Source organism: Hibiscus syriacus, unplaced genomic scaffold (assembly GCF_006381635.1).
Source record: "Hibiscus syriacus cultivar Baekdansim isolate YM2019G1 unplaced genomic scaffold, ASM638163v2 tig00111877_pilon, whole genome shotgun sequence".
In the NCBI taxonomy this organism is placed as follows: domain Eukaryota; kingdom Viridiplantae; phylum Streptophyta; class Magnoliopsida; order Malvales; family Malvaceae; genus Hibiscus; species Hibiscus syriacus.
This window is the reverse complement of record NW_024063208.1, coordinates 901,530-918,540: the sequence shown is the minus strand read 5'-3', so window position 1 is coordinate 918,540 and position 17,011 is coordinate 901,530.

Sequence of the window (17,011 nt, the reverse complement as noted above, 5' to 3'; positions counted from 1 at the left end):
GAATCCGAGATTTAATGTTAATCAAGATTAAACATTAAAATCTTTAATTAATTAAATTTCATTAGTTAAATTCAAGGATCTCATTGAATTCTTTTTTGTTGCTGTTGAAAGAGAGTACTTTGTATTAAGAATGATAACAAAGTACAACATCTCAAGGATCTCATTAAAAAACCTCCCTAATCCTAAATGGAGAAAAAAGAGTGTACCTTAAGGTGATAGTGATCAAATACACATAACACTGATACAAAAAATTAGACCATACCCCACCCTACCACAAGCCCCAATCCTACACATAAAAAGACCAACACACAAACCGACAAAATTCACAGAAAATACACTGAGCAAACATACTCAAACAACAAAGGGTAATGGTATGAAACTTAGGCACTACTAAATAACCTGGTCAAACCCCACTTTACAACACTTATGACAAACCATAAATAATAAATAATATAGATGCTTTTTGCAACAAGTGGGAATACCACCCATGCCTCCCACGCTAGCACCACTACCAAACAAAACCCAACCATTCTCCCATTTACTCACCACGCCCTGCTCCACATTAACGTCCATACCATGCTGACCCTAATCTAGAAAAGATCTTGAAGTTCAAAATAGAATAACAGCCACCCGACAACCTCCTAAAATCCACCGAAGGTAACAGTATGCGGGAACCTCTAACGAAGTCAGCAGCTGCAGTAAACCCTCCTGCAACCAAGGGAACAACTCAACACCGACTACTGCTAAATACGCCATTCCAACACCGGCCGGAGCCCATGAATACACCAAGCATTACACACAACAGGAGCAGGCAGAGGACAGCGTCTATGAGCAACACCAAAATACATAAAGCTAGCCAAAGCAAACTCAAAACAACTACAGCAACAACACACAAACAAACGCAGTAGAACACCAAAGCACCAAAACGATCACACCCACCACAGCACAGGCCACAGGACAGTCACACCCATCAACCAGCAAACAACAAATGAAGAAAACCACCAGAAAACAGCTAATCACCCTTAAAAACTATAGCCACAGCAAAATAGACTAACAATAAAACAACCTACTAAAAACTGACACTAAAAAGCTATTCATAAAACTACTCCAGCTCCTCTTAAAACCCACTGCAAAAACCTCAAGACCAAAGCCTTAAACCTCCACAACTCCGGACAAACACGCACCCAACTCAAACACTTTTGGAGACGCCAAATCCTAGAGAACATCACTTTCATATCATAACCAAAGACATAAAAAGATCCAATCCTTGAAACTACTCGAACCCACTTCTATGAAATAAACACACTCACAATCTCACCATAGCGACCCACTGATTGCCATAACCTTCACAAAGAAGAGTGTTTGAAGGAATATCCACGAACATAGAACCAGATACCGATGAGAGACCTGAAACACTCTCCCACATACTGAATTATATCAAACGAGCAAAATACTGGTTCACTATGGTTTTTACACAAACAACTTGAAAGCAGAAAAAACTATCACATCTGATTCCATAAGCTGACAGGTATCCCACGCAGATACTCAAAACTATGAAACTAATTCGAACAAAAACCAAACCTCAAGCACGAACCGGCAAAACAAAAAGAAACAGGAAAAATCACAGCTGGTAGATAAAAAAGCGATCTCACCAAGCTAGAAGGGGACACTCGAACAATCGAGTAGCAAATATGGGGACCAAAGCCAAACAAAACCTAATCTCCGAAAACACCAGGGCTGCCATCATTGAATTCTAATTTGTATTCTTAAGAGATTTTATCATTTTTTTTCTTATTCATAGATGAAGGTTAATCTTATCGGAATACTCTTGAGATGTACTTCCTTTAAATTATTATTATTACTTTTTTTTATCTAATCTAATGTATCAAAATTTTGAAATTTTACATTAAAATAACACTTTTTTTAAAATTATTTACTGAAATACATATAGGGAAAAAACACAATTAACTAGACACACTTTCGTTGATCTGGTGTGGTCATGAAAATACGCAATCGCAGAATCGCGTTTTTAAGATTATTTTTCTTTTTAAATTTATAAAATAATTCTAAAATTTTCTCATGATTATCTTTTCGTTACCCATTTAAACAGCGTGGAGGGTGGTAATCATGGATAAATATAGAATTTTATGTTAAAAAAATATAAAAAAATATTTAAAATATATAGAAATTTTAAAATTTTAAAGGATGATCATCCTACCCGTCCCGTCTAAGTCCATCCTTGGACATAGTAGATCAACACAAACAAAGTTGAAAATTCAGGTGATTATTGAATAACCTTTTTGTCGTCGTCTTTTACTCTAATCACTCCCACTAGTCCTCCTCAAATTTTACTGTTGACTCATTGTCCATTCGTGATCTGTTGGCCACCTTAATTTACACTAAGCGAAACTATTGAATTTAGAGCCATCCAAGCTACCAGGTCTCAAGTGTCACGCGCACCTATCCGCAAGCTAAGCTCCGTGTCGCGGCCTAATCATAGATCATGATATCGTCCTGATTCGATAATAGACCAAATAGATGTGACCGTGAGCAAAAAAGATAGATGATCCTCAAAGCATTAACCAAAGATGACAGAATAGAAAGGTGATGCAACTAGGTGATATGAGTTAAAGAGACACTCGTAGAACGATCATAGAGGCCTTGTCAAAAAAGTGTCCTCGATCGTATGTTGATGTCATATTTAATAAGTTTATTTAACTTTTGGAGGAACGTGATTCAGTGTCTAGTCTGAACCATCCCTTCATCTTGAGTAAGCAAGTGGAGCTACAATGATGTAAGCATCTTCTCCTAAACGCATTGCGCTCTTGATAGAGGACTGAGGTTAGACTCTAAGTTCGCTAGGCTTCGTGAGATCTTCAATCTCAAAATTCTTGTTGCTTTTAGGATCATATTGACTTGTGCACTGAAGTGTGGCTTGTTTATTTTGGACAGATAATTAAAAGATTGATTGGATTATTGATAAAATGTCCTTTTATCAGGCGATTTGATCAAAATGACAACGTTTAATCGAATATCTACATTTTTAGCACCGTTTGACATATATTTTTCGAAGTGGCACCCTTTCGGCTGAGGTGGCGAAAGGCGCATCCCCGGTGACGCGCTTTACCTGGGTTTACGCTGAGTTGGATGCCACGTGTGAAAGGCGCATCCCCGGGGACGCGCCTTCACGGGGTTTTGCTGATTCAGTTACCACGTGTGAAAGGCGCATACCCTGGGACACCCCTTTCATTAAATGTCTTAAATGCCCATCCGATTTTTCCCCAACTACCCCTCCTCCTCCCTTATATAAACCCCCCTCAACCCCCCTCATTCTTCACACCAAAATCATATTCTCCTCTCTTATATAACTCAAATTCTCCAAATCTTTGAGTTTTAAATTTCTTATTAGTGGTAAGAAATTTATTTTTAAGTTAGTATTTTTTTAAAAATAGTAATTATATTTTATATTAATATAATTATATAAATATTATTTTTTTATTAAAATAATATTTATATAATTATTATTTATTTAAATTTATTAATTATTTATTTTTTACGCTAATTATTTTTTTTTGTCTACAGTTATAATGGAAAGTGAAATGTTGCTACGATTGGATGCTGACCATATCTCCAGACATTTTAGCGATATGGTAATATTTTTTATAATTAATGTTAATATTTATTATTATGTTTAATTTAAATTTATTATGAATTTATATTAATTTTAATTTTTTATAATGCATATTATTTAGGATACTGATCGTAGTTTAGAGTCATTTATTAAAAATCCACGTATACCGACACCGGAACGTATTTTGCCATATTTGGCTTCTGCCGGGTTCGGATATATTGCAACAATTATTGGCGATTGCAAACTCGAACCTATCCTAATTTCTGCATTGATTGAGAGGTGGAGGCCCGAGACACACACTTTTCACCTTCCATGTGGAGAGGCTACAATTACATTGGAGGATGTCTCTATGCATCTGGGGCTTCCCGTCGACGGAAATATGATGTCTGGTATGGCGGATGGTGATTGGCAGTCAATGTGCATGGATTATCTTGGAGCTGCTCCGCCAGAGTTTAATGGAGGTAGAATAGCTTTATCTTGGTTGAAAGCTAATTTTGAGGTTTTAAATGAAAATGCTTCAGAGGATCAAGCAAAGGCATGTGCTCGGGCATATATTCTACGAATAATTTGAGGAATATTGATGCCCGACAAATCCCGCAACCATGTGCATTGTATGTGGTGCGACATCTGATCGATTTTGATGAAGCTGTAAGATATAGTTGGGGCGCTGCAGTTTTGGCATTTCTCTTTAGAGAAATATGTCGGGCGACGAATTATAAGAAAACTGCTATCAGTGGATATCTCATGCTTCTGCAATCATGGGCGTGGTTCCGCATGCCTTGCTTATGCCCGATCGTGAATGAACCATACGTATTCCCCTTATTATTGAGGTAATTTTCCAACTAAATTTTGATTTAAATATTTTTAATTAAATATGGTGATATTTAGTTTATATTATATTTCATAGGTGGTCGATGAAAATAAAGAACCATAGAAGTATACCTACTGGGTTAGAGGAAATTCGTTTACTTATTGATACAAAAGCTGGGTCAGAGGTATGTTTTTACATCTGTTTAAATATTAATATTTTAATTTAAAATGCTAGATATAATTAGAATATTTTATTTATTTGAATTGTATATTTATATTTCAGTTTCAATGGATACCTTATACGAACGATGAAGTGAAGGCTTGCATCCCACCCCACCTTAGTGGGTCATTAGAGGTTTGGATGTCGGTTATACCTCTTATATGTTATGCTATTATTGAGTGGCATCCAGTTGATCGCGTGCTCCGTCAGTATGGTTGTACGCAATATATTCCTAGAGCACCTAAGAATTTAGACGACGTGCATAACATAGATAGACGAGGAAAGAAATAGGTTAATTGGGTGGTGAGACACAGAGATTGGATTGCGCTTTGGGAGAATCGGTATGCACAGTTGGCCCCTCGACAATATTACGTTGAAATTGGTCATATGGTTATGGATAACTATATGGACTGGTTTAATGAAAATGGAAAGCCGTTTCTACTTTCGGCGGAAGCATGAGGGGTTAGAATTCCTAGGCACCGAGAAAGATGTCAACGTCTCAATATCATCGTCCCCCGACGCGTGGACAGAGAGAAGACACTACCGGTTCTGTATCAGTCCCACCATAACATCCTTATCCACCGATGCCATAGGGGTACATGCCCAACCCTCCACTTCAGATGCCATCTCCTCAGGGGGATATGCCAAGCCCACCAGTTCATATGTCATCTCCGCAGGGTTACATTCCTAGCCCGCAGGGTTACATTTCTAGCCCGCCAGGTTACATGCCTAGCCCGCAGGGTTTTATACCATATGGAGGTGTATATACATCTATGTTTAATGATCCAACATATGGTTCATATACATCTTATTTGGCTGGTGGTGCTTCTCCACAGACACCTCAATCTCCATCTGGATCACAGACATCGATGTCAATGTTTCCACAGTTTTCACAGTTCCCGGGGAACGGTGGGATTGTTACTAGCACTCCTCCAGGGTCTTTATTTTATACAGGCCCTTCAGCATCATCTACGCCAAATGAAGAAAATGTCGATGATGATGATAGTGAAGATGAGGAGACTGAAGAACAAGTTCCATGAAGAAATCCTTCGCGAAATAGACAACCACCGCCATGTGGAACTCATTCGAGAAGATGACATCGGTGATCCAGTTGTATTTTAATGTTATTTAAATAATTATATTTCAGAAATTTATGTAATTTGGTTATGTTATTTAAATGTTTCATGGTTGTTACTGCCAATATTTTTAATGCTATTTTTTATTCAAATTTAACATTAAATGTTTTTAAAATACAAATTATAATATTCGAAATTTAAAATTAAAATACAAATAATATTATTCGAAATTTAAAATTAAAATCTAAATTATAGTATTCAAAATTTAACATTAAACTCAACTTAATATTCCAATTGTATTCGAAATTAAAAGTTATATTCCAATTATAGTTCACAGTACTTAAATTGAAATTAAATTTATCCATACATATGATTTTATCATTAACATATCTATTAAAACGTATACATTAAAATCAACTTATCACTTCACATTTATTCGTAAAAACATGTCGATGCTCATTCCATACAATTTCAATGTTACAATCAACTTATCACTTCACATTTATTCAATTTATCCATAACATTTTATCTAATTTATTCAAACTTCACATAACATTTTAATTTAAGTTATGAACTTAAATTTATGTATATGTATAATTTTATCCTTAACTTGATGAACTTCCAAAAGAAGTTAAATTTTGGTTATAATTTACCTGATTTCACCATGCATCTATAGTTCCCCGGGAACGCGCCTTCACGGTCCCCTAAGAAATAATAGGTATTGACATGAATAGTTCTCTGAGGACATAAGTGACATAATAGGGCAATGATAACATATTCTCTGATAAAATAATGGAAGACGCACCCCCCCGGGAACGCGCCTTCACGGTCCCCTAAGAAATAATAGGTATTGACATGAATAGTTCCCAAGGGACATAAGTGACATAATAGGGCAATGATAACATATTCTATGACAAAATAATGGAAGGCGCCCCTTGGGAATGCGCCTTCACGGTCCCCTAAGAAATAATAGGTATTGACATGAATAGTTTCCGGGGGACATAAGTGACATAATAGGGCAATGATAACATATTCTCTTACAAAATAATGGAAGGTGCGCCCCCGGGAACGTGCCTTCACGGTACCCTAAGGAATAATAGGTATTGACATGAATAGTTCCCGGGGGACATAAGTGACATAATAGGGCAATGATAACATATTCTCTGACAAAATAATAGAAGGCACGCCCCCGGGAACGCGCCTTCACAGTCCCCTAAGAAATAATAGGTATTGACATGAATAGTTCCCGAGGGACATAAATGACATAATAGGGCAATGATAACATATTCTCTGACAAAATAATGGAAGGCGCCCCCCCCCGGGAACGCGCCTTCACGGTCCCCTAAGAAATAATAGGTATTGACATGAATAGTTCTCCGGGGACATAAGTGACATAATAGGGCAATGATAATATATTATCTGACAAAATACTGGAAGGTGCGCCCCCGGGAACGTGCCTTCACGGCCCCCTAAGAAATAATAAGTATTGACATGAATAGTTCCTAGGGGACATAAGTGACATAATAGGGCAATGATAACATATTCTCTGACAAAATAATGGAAGGTGCGCCCCGGGGAACACGCCTTTACGTGAATAGTACCCCAGTTATAGACACTATTATATGCAATGTATTATAAACTTTCAAAACAAACTTCAGTTCACAAACTTTCAAATTCTCAAACTCTAAATTTCTCAAAAATCTCAATCCTCTTAAAATGAGTCGTCTTTCTGCTGTTGTTTTGTATGATGGAGAAATTAAGGAAGCTGAAGAGGGGGTTGTTTTTGAGTCAGATCATTATATCCCCTTAACCTTGAAGAGAAACATCACTCTTGAGGAGTTAATCACAAAAATTTCGTTAAAGATTCGTGTAGCAGGTCGGAGAAGACTATCTTCACTTCAGTACAGATTTCCTACTGAACTTTTTTCGCTCACGTATACATTATTTCAGCTATCAAATGATGATGATGTTTCTATGATGGTTGATGCTCATATGGGAAGTTCACAATCTCTTATTGAAATATATGCCACTTTTATTGAGGTTCGTGTTTCTCGTGGTCTCTCATATTCCTCTCACTTTGGCATTGTATATCAAGCTGATCAAGTTAATAGCCCGACATAACTGATCTGTAATGATTTCACATCATTAATGGAAGATCCAACGCCAGATGACATGCCATCAAGTTCAATAGGAAGGCATTCATCTACAACTGGTTATGATCTCAACCCACGTGGTTTCACCAATAATCCATATGACAACATCTCTTCTACTTCAAGGGGCAGACATTCATCTGCCAATGTTTTCGACTTATATATGGAAATTCCAATGAGATGACAGTTTATTCACATCCCACATGATACAATGGCCTCAAGTTCAAGGGGAAGACACACAAGTGGGAACTTATTTGACCTCAACATTGGATTATTGGAGGAACCCTCATCTCCTTCAGAAGAACCTCTTCGGGAGCCAGGTGCAGATGGTGCTGAAACGGGATTATTCGATGAACCTGACTCACCACAGTTTAACGTACATTCTGATAATGACGAGGATGACGTTCCGATAAATATAACACCAGCCAAACTTCCTGCACATATGTATGGGGCTGATTATGATGCAATGTATGAGCCTGAATTTATGGATCTTCCTGATGTTGGCAACTATGGACTTCAATCAACAGTTAATGACGGTGATTTACATATTGGAATGGATTTCGCATCGAAGGAGGAAGCAATGATGTCAACAAAGAGTTACAATATTCGTAACTCAGTTTAGTTCTGAGTTGATCGATCTAACACAGAGAAATATGTCTGCTACTGCGTCCAACGTGATAACAAATGTCAATGGATGGTTCGTGTATCAAAGAGGAAGAGGAAGAACAACTTATGAGAACTAACCAGATACAACGGTCCTCATACGTGTTGTGCAAGAGGTATAAACAATGATCATCCCAACTTGGACTCCATCATTATTTGCCAATCAATCATGCCCATTGTGAAGCAAAGCTCTCATATAGTTTTTGTAGTGTTGATTTCTGCTATACAGTCACAATATGGGTACACCGTCTCATATAAAAAAGCTTAGTTGGCAAAACAGAATGCCATTTGCAAACTTCATGACGAATGGGATTCATCTTACAACGAGCTGCCTAGTTGGTTTCATGTTGTGCAAAGACTCAATCCCGGGATAATTGTTGAGTTCGAAACTCAACATCATTACGTGAATGATCGAGTGGTTCGCGATCGCTGCCAATTCTACCGTGTCTTTTGGACTTACCCTTAGTGTATTAATGCAGTCAAGTACTGTAAACCAGTTGTCCAAATTGATGGTACTTTCTTGTATGGGAAATATAAGCAAGTTTTATTATTGGTTGTGGTCCAAGATGGAAACCGAAATATTCTTCCCGTTGCATTTGCCCTTGTTCAAAGAGAAGAAATTGAGTCTTGGCTTTTTTCCTTAAAAATTTACGTTTACATGTTGTCACTAGGGAACGAGTATGCATTATTTCAGACCGAGGAGCCGGGATAAAAGTAGTAATGGACTCTTTGGGTACAATGTATAGACCTCTACATGTTCAACATCGTTATTGTGTTCGTTATATTACTGTAAACTATTACGGAAAATACAAGAAGAACGATGAACGTCAATTAGTCGTGCGGATGGGTATGTTACTTTTCCCCAATTTTTCTATCATTTTCGTATTACTTATTTATACTTCATATTAACTATTACATATTCCTAATGGCTTAGGTTACGAACTCTTACCTTAAAGATTTGAGTCGATGCTACAAGAGTTGTTTGGCAAAAATAAGAAGGGGTGCGAGTACATTATGGACATCAACAAAGAAATGTGGACAAATGCGTATGACGGGGGGTATCGCTATGGTCATATGACAACAAACTTGGCTGAAGCAATAAATTCAACCTTAAAAGGGGCGCGTCATTTACCAGTCACGACATTGGTTAAAATGACTTATTTTCATTTGGGTCAACTCTTTGCAAAGCTCGGTGGACAAGCTCTTACTTGGATGCAAAACGACCATATTTACCACCCAAGACTAGTAGTTGATTTACAGAAAAAAGTGGCTACATCAAATGAGATGTTGGTTACAAATTGTTTTCGCACCCGTGAATTGTTTCGTGTAACCGAAATTCCACGTCCGTTGCAAGGGATTGAAGCTGAGTTAATCTGCATGAGAGGTGGTGCGATTGTGGTTTCTTTCAAGCACTCAAATATCCATGCTCTCATGTCATTGCAGCTTGCTCACGTTTGTATTTGGACTACAAAAGTTATGTTGATCCCGTATACCAACTTTCACAAGTATTCAAGGTATATGAATTTGAGTTTCTGCCCATAGGAAACGAAAGAGACCCAGATGAGATTCAAACTTGGCTTTCAATTGTGCCAGATCCATTGTTATTGAGGGACTCAGGTCGTCCAAAATCTACTAAAATACATTGTGATATGGATATTCGGGAGAAGTCAACAGAACAAAAATGATGTGAGCATTGTAGAAACATCGGACACAATAGAAAAAATGTCCAACTCTATTATCATCACATAACCGTTAACCCTTATGTAACCTAATATTCTATTTAAATGAATGTTTTTGTTCTAATATTTAAATTTAATTGCATTTTCTATAATTTCTCAATGTATAATAATAATAACAGATTAAATGTGTAATTATACTAATTTTATTAACTTATGCATCAATATTTTGGTTAAATAATAATAACAGATGACTAGATTGATAATATTTAAATAATTAAGTGATAAAATTAATAGATCGATAATCAAAATAAAAAATAATAATATAACCATACGTGTAATATAATAATTTTATACATTTTTCATATAACTACAATAAAATAAAAACTAGTTTTCATCTATTGTTCTATCCGATTAATGTGGATAATACACTCCACCTTTAACACACATTAAAAAAATACATTCGATAATTATTAAATTATAACTGAAACAATTTACATAATATATTACTAATTTATAATAACAAAAAAATAAAATTTTTATTATTAAAAAAATACCACCGTGACAACTAAATCAGCAAAATCCCGTGAAGGCGCGTCCCCTGGGATGCGCTTTTCACACGTGGCATCCAACTCAGCGTAAAACCAGATAAAGCGTGTCCTCGGGATGTTCCTTTCGCCACCTCAACCGAAAGGGTGCCACTTCGGGAAATATAGGTCAAACGGTGCTAAAAAGGGAGATATTCGATTAAACGGTGTCAGTTTGGTCAAATCGCCCTTTTATCAAATATGACATGACTTTGATAATTAGATGAGCTCAGAGTTCAAGAGGGTCTCACTTCTAACAACGATAGGGTAAGGTCATATAAGTTAAGTGTAAGAGTAAGAGTAAGAGTAAGAGTAAGAGTAAGAGTAAGAGTAAGAGTAAGAGTAAGAGTAAGAGTAAGAGTAAGAGTAAGAGTAAGAGTAAGAGTAAGAGTAAGAGTAAGAGTAAGAGTAAGAGTAAGAGTAAGAGTAAGAGTAAGAGTAAGAGTAAGAGTAAGAGTAAGAGTAAGAGTAAGAGTAAGAGTAAGAGTAAGAGTAAGAGTAAGAGTAAGAGTAAGAGTAAGAGTAAGAGTAAGAGTAAGAGTAAGAGTAAGAGTAAGAGTAAGAGTAAGAGTAAGAGTAAGAGTAAGAGTAAGAGTAAGAGTAAGAGTAAGAGTAAGAGTAAGAGTAAGAGTAAGAGTAAAAGATAAATATGTATCATATCAAAATAGATGAGGAGGTCCATCCCAAAACGTCCGTAGATTTTCTGTTACATTTTAAGATGAATTCTTTAAAATATTTTAAAATAAGGTAAAATTATAAAATATCAAAAATTATCATATTACTATTGTTTCTTATAAAATAAAATAAAAACCCCAAGGTATGAAATTAAGACTACATCACTAGGGTCTAGGGTTGTTCATGGACGGTTAATCGTACCGTTTAGCTAAACAGTCGGTTAATCGTTATAACGGATATGAGATTTTTCTATCAGTAAGCTAAACAATAAGAAACGCTTAACCGCTAACAGTTAACTGTTATTAACGTACGGTTTGGTTACATGTTAACCGTATGTTAACCTATTATAATTATTTTTCAAAAAAATTTCATAATTCATACTACAAAAAAATGTATAACTTAACACATACTTACATCAATGTAAGTAAATAAAATAAAAAAGTATAGGGTGGATTCTCAAGGTATGTGTTACTGTCATATGTTGTTTTAAGGTATTTTAGGATTGTGTTAATAGGGTGGATGGTCTATAGAGCCGTAAATGAATCAAACTTAAATGAATAAGGTTGTATTCATGTTTGTTTATTTAATTTTAAAAGTGTTCATATTCAGTTCGTGTTCGTTTAAATTTTTAATATCGTCTTCTTGTTCGTTTATTTATGAAGTGCTCATGTTTGTTCGTTTAACGTATGCGAACATGTTCGTTTAATCTTCATGAACATATTCATTTAAATGTGGCAAACATGTTTGCTTAAGGTTTATTTATATGTTCAAAAAACTTTAAAGGGGTCAATTTACATTTTTTTTAAATAAGGTCTAACTTTTTTAAAAAAAAATTTGAGAGACTTAACGAGATTTTTTTTTTAAAAATTACTAGAGGAGTTTAACTAATAATATTAAAAAAAAATCTAAAGTTTAATATGAATTTTTAAAACTTTTAATGAGAATAAATTAAAATTTTTAAAAATGATAAAGGTTTAAATTATAATTTTTTAAAATTTTGGGATCGAGGCCCTCACATATCTTTAATGTGTTTCGCCCCGTAAATGTTTAGTAAGAAAAATAATATAAATAAATACAAAGTGCTTTTTGTAGCTTCATATGAGTTAGGGGTGTTAAAACGATCACCCACTTAACCTAATTACTATTAACTAAATTAATTGAATATTTGTCTTTAACCGTTAATTGAACTGAACTTTTTTTGAAAATATTAATCGAACTGAGTAAAATTCGGTTATTTCGGTCAGTTAATCGAATTAACAATTTTTTTATAGTTTTCTAATTATATTAATTTGAATATAATAGAAGCATTTTTTTAAAAAATTTGAGTTAAAATTTAATTAGATATTAATAATTTAGTGAGTATAGTGTGATTGAAAAACAATTAGATCTTAATTTTGAATGAGTTTGAGCTTAAAACATGCATTTAATATTTATAATATATTTAATAATTAATAATTTTAGTTAATTAGGTTAATTAATCGATTTCGAACCGAATTAACCGTTAACCGAATATAGAAAAAGCATTAATCGTTCTCCGACTGAACTACTTTGATGGCCGACCGAATTAACTGATCTAATTCGGTTCGATGGTTAATTCAGTTAAAACTGAAAAATTAACACCCCTAATATGAGTAATAACTGCACCAATAAGTGGTGGAGCCACGACATTGTTTGTTCCCACCCTAAAATCTGAATTTTCTTCGGTCAGTTATTTATTTTATTGATAATGTCTACCTTAAAATTTTTCGTACCACTCTAAAATCTGAGTTTTCTTCAATTAGTTACTTATTTTATGTACGGTGTCCATTTTGAAATTTTATTTGTACTCATCCTAGTTAAAAATTTTATGTTATTAACATATGTGTACTCACCCTAAAAAATATTTCTAGATCCACCGCCGAAAACCAATGTTTTTAAAACCGGGCCGGACCTTGAATCGGTGAAGGTACTGGTTCAACCGCGGTTCAATCGGATTTTATATAAAATAATTTTTTTTTAATTTTACATAATATTCAAAGCAATATTAATATATATATAACATTTTTTAAGTTTACAATATTAAAAGGTATAAAAATATCACAAGTCATAACATATATAAGTTAAAAAACATAAAATCAAGTGAAACAAAATGATTCAAATCAACTACAACATAATATTTAAGGTAAAACATATTAAATAATAAATATAACTATATAACTATAATTAAAAAATAAATTTGGGGCTGAAAAAAATCATAACAAACGATGTTGTTTGGTTTAGTTTTTTTTTAAACAATCTCATATGGCTAAGAAACATAGAAGAGCGGCCCAAAAGTCTAAAGAGAATATGAGAACAAAACAATCTCACATGGCTAAGAAACATTGAAGAGCATCCCAACTGACTTCTATAAATACTAGAGGTAATTTGACATTCAAAATCATTGAACCTTTTGGTGAGCACAGAGTGAACTATTCTTTTGCTTCAATTGAGCTCGAATTTTAGGCTTCAATCGAGCTTCTAAATTTTTTTTGAGTTCGGACCCTTTTCGAGTTCAAATTTCAATATTATATTTCGAGTTCAAGTTGAACTTGATAATTTTTAGCTCATGAGTTTTTTAGTAGAGTTGAGCTTACTTTTAAAGTTTTCGAGTTCGAGTCGAGCTCAGCAGTACTTGAGTTTGACTCGGCTCGTTTAACAAATGATGTCGTTTGGTTTATTTGTATTTTTTTAAAGAAAAAGAGAATCGGCGGTTCACACCGGTTTTGCCAGTTTTCAGCTGGTTCATCCCGGTTTTGCCGGTTCTCAGCCGATTCTTCCGATTCTTTACTGGTTCTATGCTCATCCGATTTTGGGAGTTAACCGGACCGGACAGGCCACCGGTTCACAGTTCAACCGGCCGGTCTGGTTTTAATAACATTGCCGAAAACAATAGTACCATATCTATGAATTCTTTATTAATCATTTCTTAAAGTATGCGACAAAATTTAACCGTTTATCCTTTTTATTAAAAAGCAGTTAATTTTATTAAAACAATAAAAATATCTAAAATTATAGCAAGGGTTTATCATTATAATTTTAAATTAATTACATAATTTGAAAATTTTACTATAACATTAAAATTAGCCACTCGTATAAACCTAAGCAAAAAATTTGAACAAAAAATATATATGAACAGATCTAACTTTATCGATAAATAAATCATAAAAATAATTAAGCAATTGAAAAACTATAAATTGTTAAAACAGTTAGTTTACTGAAATGCCTCTATATTATTAATTTACTTCATATGCACCACTTATATAGTTTTTACAATAGAATTAGTTACAATATAACTGCCTAACTAATTCTCTAACTAACCCCTAGCTGTACAAACAATTTCTTTACTCTTAACACTCCCCCTCAAGTTGGGAAGTGAAATACATCCTTAACTCCCAACTTGGATAAAAGATACTTATGTTGTGCAACACCAAGAGCTTTTGTTAAAATATCAGCTTGTTGCTCTGCAGTTGGTACAAAGTTGGTTTGAACCAAGCCCTGCTGAATTTTCTCTCTTATGAAATGATAGTCTATCTCGATATGCTTTGTTCTCTCATGAAACACTGGATTTGCTGCAATTTGCAAGGCTGTTTTGCTGTGGCTAAAAATCTTTGCAGGCTGATTGTTGTTAACTCCAAGCTCCTTTAACAACCCTTGCAACCAAACTAGTTCTGATGTTGTCACTGCCATGCTCCTATACTCAGCTTCTGCTGAAGACCTCGCTATGGTGCTTTGTTTTTTGATTTCCATGAAACTAGTGAATCTCCTAGCTTTACACAGAAACCTGTCACTGATTTTCTTGTCATTGGACATGTTGCCCAATCCGAATCACAACTAGCCACAAGTTGACAACTGCTTGAAGCTTTCAAAAAAATTCCCAAACCAGGATTATTCTTTATGTACTTTACCACTCTAAGAGCTGCCTCCATGTGCTCTTTCTTTGGTTGATGCATAAACTGACTAAGATGCTGAACTGAAAAGGCTATATCAGGCCTTGTATGTGTTAAGTAAAGCATCCTACCAATTAATCTCTGAAATTCTGCTTTGTCAGCTAAATATTCTTCACCTTTGTTTTTTTGTTGCAGGAAACGATCATACTCCACTGTGGTAAGCTTAGTGTTCTGTTCCAAGGGTGTTGCAACTGGTTTTGCACCCCTTATTCCTGCATCTTGAATGAGCTCAAGAGCATACTTCCTCTGATTTAACAAAATCCCTTCTTTTGTCCTTAAAACTTCCAAGCCAAGAAAATATTTCAGTTCACCCAAGTCTTTCATCTTGAAGTTCTTATGCAGTACCTCTTTTAATTCTGAAATCATCTTAGCATCATTCCCTGTGATTAACATATCATCAACATAAACTAGAAGTACTACAATATGATCCCCTTATCTCCTAGTAAACATAGAATAATCATGTTTACTTTGAACATAATCTGCTGAGATAAGAGCCTCTGTGAGCTTATCATTCCACTGTCTTGAGGCTTGTTTTAAGCCATAGAGAGACTTTTGTATTCTACACACAACATTCTCCCCCTGACTACAAAAACCTTGAGGCAACTCCATGTAAACTTCCTCGAGTAGATCACCTTGCAAGAAAGCATTATGAACATCCATTTGCCACAGTGGCCAATCAAAGATTGCAGCAAGTGCAAGAACAAACCTAATTATGGTAAGCTTGGCAACAGGAGAAAAAGTGTCGACGAAATCAACTCCTTCCTTTTGATTATAACCCTTAGCAACCAGTCGAGCCTTAAATCTTTCAACTTCACCAGAGGTTTTGAGTTTAACCTTAAAGACCCATTTGTAACCAATACACACTTTTCCTGGAGGTAAAGAAATAAGAGACCATGTATTATTCAACTCAAGAGCTTGAATTTCTTCCTGTATTGCCTTAACCCATCTAGGATCAGACTTGGCTTCAAGAAAGGTTTTAGGTTCAACAAAATGAGTAACAGAAAAGAGAAAAGATTGTGTACGCCATGGAAAATGGGAATACGAAATATGGCTAGATATGTGATACTGACCTGGAAAGGAAGTGGATTGGCAGGTATAAATGTAGTCACTCAACCAAGAAGGAGGTTTAGAAACCCGAGAATAAGTTCTATTAGATTGAGACCTAAAAACCATAGGATCAGACTCCAAAGTAACACCATCTGTTGAAGCATTAAGAAGATTATCTACAGGATCACTGGAAGCAGAATTATGATCAAGTTGAGACTCAGGAATAGGCTGTTGTTGAGACTCAGATGAAGGTTCAGGAGAAAGAGTTTGAGATGCTGGTGGGGACAAGTCGGGAAAATAAATATTCAAGAAATCTAAATCAGAAATATGAGGATTGGAGGGGAAAAAAGAAACAAAATTAAGAGAAGCCAGTTTGAAGAGAAACACATCTTCATGAAAAACAACATCCCTGTTGACAAAAAAGGTTTTGGCTTCAAGATCAAAAAGTATGTATCCTTTTTGAGGTGATGAATAACCAACAAACACAGAGAGAATAGCGTTGGAGGAAAAT